This window comes from Poeciliopsis prolifica, unplaced genomic scaffold, assembly GCF_027474105.1.
Source record: "Poeciliopsis prolifica strain line A6 unplaced genomic scaffold, Auburn_PproV2 SCAFFOLD016, whole genome shotgun sequence".
Classification (NCBI taxonomy): Eukaryota; Metazoa; Chordata; class Actinopteri; order Cyprinodontiformes; family Poeciliidae; genus Poeciliopsis; species Poeciliopsis prolifica.
In genome coordinates, this window is record NW_026562391.1 from 8,426,869 (window position 1) to 8,432,868 (window position 6,000).

At 41.0% G+C, this 6,000-nt stretch overlaps 1 protein-coding gene across 9 annotated transcripts in view; it reads right to left on the reverse strand.

Annotated features, from left to right (window-relative positions):
• The window catches only part of ctnnd1 (catenin (cadherin-associated protein), delta 1), a 31,681-nt gene extending 26,145 nt beyond the window's left edge, over nucleotides 1-5,536 (reverse strand). For 7 of the 9 annotated variants that reach the window (XM_055041263.1, XM_055041259.1, XM_055041262.1 and 4 more), the window contains exon 1: nucleotides 5,266-5,536. The gene's annotated coding sequence lies outside the window, so the exon portion shown is untranslated. Of the gene's footprint in view, nucleotides 1-3,079; nucleotides 3,101-4,486; nucleotides 5,221-5,265 lie in introns of those variants that run through there. The other 2 variants (XM_055041264.1, XM_055041265.1) reach the window with 2 other exon arrangements.
• Nucleotides 5,537-6,000: the final 464 nt, after the last annotated feature.

Sequence of the window (6,000 nt, forward strand, 5' to 3'; positions counted from 1 at the left end):
TAATGCATAAACTTTAGTTTTAAAGCAATATTTGTGTTTATCACTCTCCAGAATTTGGGTGGTAATGAGATTTATTTATGCAATAACTTTTAACATCACTTTTCTCATCACCACAAGTAACATCACAGCCTGAAATTGTATGTCACAAATAGACGTGAAAGGCGATTCCCAGAGCAGCAGTCACTTCCACTCCTCACCTGTTCTTTATCTTCAAAGCTGTCTCATGCTCTGCCTCTTGGTTTCAGTTTAGCTAGTTTCTCTGGCTTCTTTCCAACAAAAAACCAACTAACAACCAGTTAAATGTCTGACTTGTGTGCAGCGTTGTCTCTGATGGCTATTGGCCAAATATGTTTGTTAATGTCATCTGCATTTCTAAATGAGGGCGTAAAAAGCACAAAATACACTCTCTGCTATGTCACTTACCAACCAAAGGTATGTGACATAGCAGCAAACTGGCACAACACACTTCTTCAGCAGAAGAAAAAAAAAAAAACGATTTATGAAACCTAAACTCCTACATCATCTTAAAAATCATAAGACCATTTAGTGATCCAAAATCTCTTTTTTACTGAGCAGTCAACAAACGTGTAGAACGTGCCATTCTTTGTTGACAAGACCAGAAAATGAAAGCAGTTTAGTCACATTTGTCTCATAGCTCAGCTAATTCTTGAAGTGGGAGTGAAAAGCAACAACCAATGGCAACAAATTAATTAGGGACTTAAAATTAAAACAACTTGGTCAAATTCCATGAAATCACCTATGTGGAAAACAGCTTTTAGAGTAAAAATTGAAATGGTTTCTTGTTCTTGCTCAACTTTTTAGCCTCAGTCTGGGTTAGTTGGTTTTTACGAGTTCAATGTGTTTTCACTGATACTTAACTTCATTGTTCAGCATATTTTAGACATTAAATCGTTACCAACTGAACAGAGAAAGTCATGGGCAGAAGGTGTGCTGGTCGTTTGGCCCCGTCACCATTTCATATCTGAAACTTAACGTCCTGCTGACCTCCTGTTAAGTTTTAGGAGGACAGAGCCGTGCTGTGGCAGTCTGTAAGTTACTAATGTTTATATGGACTATATAAACATTATCATATATTGTTTATATACCAATGTAATGCTCCTATAAAGCAAAAATGTTACTTAATTTTAAAACTATGTCGTAGACTTAGAAAGTAAAACAAACGTGAATTGACCTAGCTTTTGCACTGTCCATTTGAGTCCTAACCCAAATTTTCTCACAGCATCAGAAATCAAATAACAATATCAAATGAGAAGAATTGGAGTATTTGTGCTTTTTGCTGGTTTAGCCGACAAATATTTCTAAACCATTGTTGCACATTTTACAAGTACTCCTTCTGAACTTGCTGGATTAACATTAAAAAAAACATTGTTAGAGATCTAAAAATACGCTGCATTCTGACTTTTCCTTTCTAAATGACAGACTTTGCTCTCAGCCATCACGCAAGAATAAAACTTCAGCACAGATCTTGCGACACGAATCAAAAGCTACATTACAGAAATATTAGTCATTTTGGTCCGTTGAGGGCTATCTGTTAATTGTACAAAGCTAATAATGATCCAACTATTACTTTATGCCTTGATTTCTCAATAAGCCAAAAGAGAACTGTCTAGTAACCTGACAAGCCCTTTGATTTAATGTTTTGTTTAATGTTCAGGACCACCTGCAGCTCAGGGAAAAGAAAACAGAAACTAGCTGAAAATAAATTAACTTCCACTGATAGCACTGTATCCATCAATACTTCAGTATCTGAGCAGAAGCCACTAAATCCACTGACCACTATTGGGATTATGTAAGTGTTGCTTTGTGTAGAAGCTGGTTAGCACCATGTTATTCTGGGCTGCTGTAAGTAGTGGTGAAAAATAAAGGAAACGCATCAACACGGCAAAACCATGTGATTATTGGATGAAACATTAAACGGGTAACTGGTAAAGTGGTTAGTAACTGCAGCATTTAAGAGCTAGTTAAAAATTAACACATTCTGAAGATAATACTTTCTCAGAATTTCCCCACTGTGGGCTAATAAACTATCTTTCTATAGAATGACATTATTTTAAATCACTTTAAAATTTGCCAAACATTTCAACTTGCGTTGAATTAAAACCGACAATGATTTACTATGTTTAATCTGCAAAACAGAGAGCGATCGTTTGTCGACAAGAATGTTTGCGCAACGGCTGCCGAACAAGTCGGTGGTCAACGTTTCCAAGAAATCTACCACGGGCTCCCAGGGAGGCAACCGCTGCATTTATCTGCTCACTTTGATTCCACTCCGAGTTTACCATCACACACATAACACGCAGAGGCAACCAACACGCTTGACGTTCAAGTAAAAACAGGCTGAAGGTGTGATTGGTGGAAATGTAGATCAAGGGAGATAAATCAAAAAAAAAGTAGAAACAGACAGCAAGGAGGAGCAAGCATAGCAGAACTCCAGCCTCAGTGTGTGTCAGAAGAGGGACACACCCATGGTGTGCCCTGCAAGCCATTCATTACACACTAGCAAATGATAGCCCTGCTTAAAACACCCGACCAGCTAGGAAAACTTCGGTCTCCACAGACAGAATGGTCAGGGATCATTCCAAGCAACAAAAGAAGCATCTACAGAAAGGACGTTGTGTCCATTTTCTCTTTCAGTGGCCGCTCCCTTCTTCCCTCATTCCAAAAGAGGGGACATTTTTAAGCGTGCCCGGACCTGTCCTCAATCTACTCCATCTGTGTTCCAGCAGGTTCCTGCAACAATCACCAAAGGGTGTACAAAGAAATATGTAAGGCATTTCGATGCTTCACTGATCAAATGATTGTAGCAAAGGGGGGAAAAAAATAAGTAAACGAGAAATTATTTGATTGCAAGTGCAAAAGCAAAGTTTCTGGTTTGCTGTGTTGTCCTACAGAAAATTACATTTCTCTAAAGTGCAGCGTCTTCATAGAGTGTTAAAAAAAACTCTTTCAATTTTACAGTCAGCCTGATGTATATTATAGCTATACGATTGGGTGACAAAAAAGAAAATGATGCATAGTTTTTGCACAGGTGTGCTTGAGAACATGAGGGTGTTTCCACCTGATAGTCCAGGAGACTCCGTTACATTTTCAGCAGGTGCAGTTCACTTTCATGCTGCATTGTGTAAACGAGCCAGACTTGAAAACCTGCCTCCCCCCACATCTGAAGTGGCGCTGAACCAAAAACCACTAAAGAAAACATAACAAAAATCTCTTAAAAAGGCACTGAGAGAAACTTCTATCTTCACGAAATATAAACAAAAATTGAGTGACATCAGATTTTAGCAGTTGTATGATTTCTCTTATCTTTGGTAAAACACAACAAGCCATGGATCCCGCTAGCAATAGACTTAGACGTTTGTTTTGGTTGTTTTTACCAGCGTTATAGTCCACTTACTGCTTTTGGAGCGGCCTCCGGTCTGCTTAACATTCACATAACACATTCAAACCACATCAGAGTTCACTTCAATCGAACACAGACCTACGTTTTTGGGTGGACCAAATTTCGCTTTTTTGGTCCACAGCAGAATTCGATTCCCCATTCGCATCTCCCCAAACGAACTGACTTTGTAGACATACAAATCAGCTTAATCAACAAGACCGATGTGAACACACTCTGAGGAAACAGAACACACTCTAGGTCAAAGAATCTAGATTATGACAGTAGCAGCAAAGAGACTTATGGTATCATAGGTGTAGCTCAGGAGGGAGAATCTGCCTACAGGACAATGATGGTGGCAGCATCAGCGAAAATGGTCAGAGTTGATAGATAAATGGATGCAGCCAAATAAACAACAATCTCAGAAGGTTAAAACTTTCAAACCACTTCAAACTGGAGTGACCCACTTTAACATACTGTACACACTAAACCTTAATGAAAGTCTCAACCTAAAACCAACCGAGGTAAGATTTTAAAATTGCAGTTCACAAAACCTCTACATTCACTCTCAGGGAGTCTGAAGTATGTTCCAGAGATCACCTGGTAAATATAGCAGTCTTCTAGATTTACAGCTGTGAGGTGTTTCTGCAAAGTATTCTCTCAGAGTTGCTAAATATAAACGCATGCCAAACTCTGCCACATAATGCAATTATGTATCTTTTTTTTCTGTCTGATAAAATCCCAGTAAAAATAGATTAAAGTGTCTAGTTCAAGTTGGAATGAATACTTTAGCGAGGCACTGCATATCCAGGGCAGATCTCCTGTCTGCATTCAGTCTGAAAAAAAAAACTGTTAAGTGGAGAAGGTAAAACTAAGCCTCCACACAAGGGACGAAATAATGAAGCAACAAACACTCCTGTTGTCACCACGCCCCACTGGCCCAGACCCACACAACAGGTTCTTCTCCCAGCTCTGTCTGCCTCACCACATCAAAAGTCAGCAGCTGAGATTTCACACCAGGCTTTAAACACAGACCAAAATGTGAACAAAAATCAAAGGCAACCGGACACACAACAGGAGGATAGTCACCTGAAAGCGCGGGGCAGGTTAACCATCCACAGAGCGTGGGCGTTTCGGGACACACAAAGGGCGAAACTGATAAGCAGATTGGACTTTGACGTAGAGTTTACCGGTCTAGTATGCGGCAAGGCGTCCCAGGGGACTTCCGTGTACTCTCACCTGTCTTGGGTACACAGGAAATCCCGGGTAAAGAGGCGGAGAAATCTTTCTTTTAAAAAAAGCGTTTTTCAAACGCGTCAATCAGTGAAGAGGCGATGTTTTCTGTGATAACGCCGTGCAAGTCTGTCGTTTGTATTAAAACGCTCTGACATAATGTCTAGAGTCCGTTTCCTTTTCTATATAATTGCCGCTTTCAGGTCAACGTAGTTTAAAACAACTCCCCCCCCTCGAGTTATTCATCCACGAAGCGTAGACGTTGATGCTAGCGCAGTTAGCTCCATGCTACGCCGCTAGCCCGTTCAGGCAACCAAGTTCGGCGAACCAAAAGCCGCTTCCGCTCCCACCACCGACAAACCCCAAACCAGCCACACACAAAGCAAAACACTACCAGGACGGCCGTCACCCATGCAGCAGACACTTTCAGCAGGTTTCTATCTCAGAGTCCAGAAGTGTTTGGTGGCTTCGGGCCTAGCCGAGTTCTCTTGTTTGGCACAATCCGGGGGGAACCCGATCCCTCCGGGCTGGGCGAAGAGTTTTGGGGGAGACGACAAAAACACGTCGGCGCAGGGCGAGTTTACACCCGAGAGATGCCGAGGGACCACGGCGAAAACACCGGAGAAAACACCCACCTATGCAGCGCAGTTTTGTCTTTCCTCCTCGCCGTCGCCTGCTGTCCACTTGTCTGTCCTCTTCCTCTCCGCTGGGGGGAGGAAGATGTGGGGGGGCCAGCAGATAAGACAGCAGGACGGTTCAAAGCGACCAAAGATCCAGGCTTGACTTGTTCTAAAGCAAGGAGGGTTATGTGGTTTCTAAATGTCACAAACGATCCAATAAACAGAAGAAACTTTTCGTCGCTCCTGTGTTGAAAGGTTGGCGTGGCTCCTCACCTTCCCACAGGACTCCTCCCCTATGACTGTCACATCCAATATAATGGAGGAAATCCAACCTCGGCTCAGAACATTGTTCAGAAGCTTCACATACAGTAAATTAGAATATATATATATATATATATATATATATATATATATATATATATATATATATATATATATATATATATATATATATATATATATATATATATATATTTGAATTGTTAATTTTTTTAGACACAATTTACTGCGACAGTGCGGCGTGGCATGGAGGCGACCAGCCTGTGGCTGAGCGGAAGTGTCACGGATTCCCAGGTAGATTTGTTTTCTGCAGCTTCGTCTATTCTTTTTCATGATCCTCTCACTGGACCTCAAGCAACTTCCAACTTCCAAACACCCTGGAATTTTTGATTTGCAAAGGAAACACAAAATGAACTTTAAAGGCTTCCTACCATCTTTTGTCATCATCTTTTCTCTTGTTTTTCTGTTTTG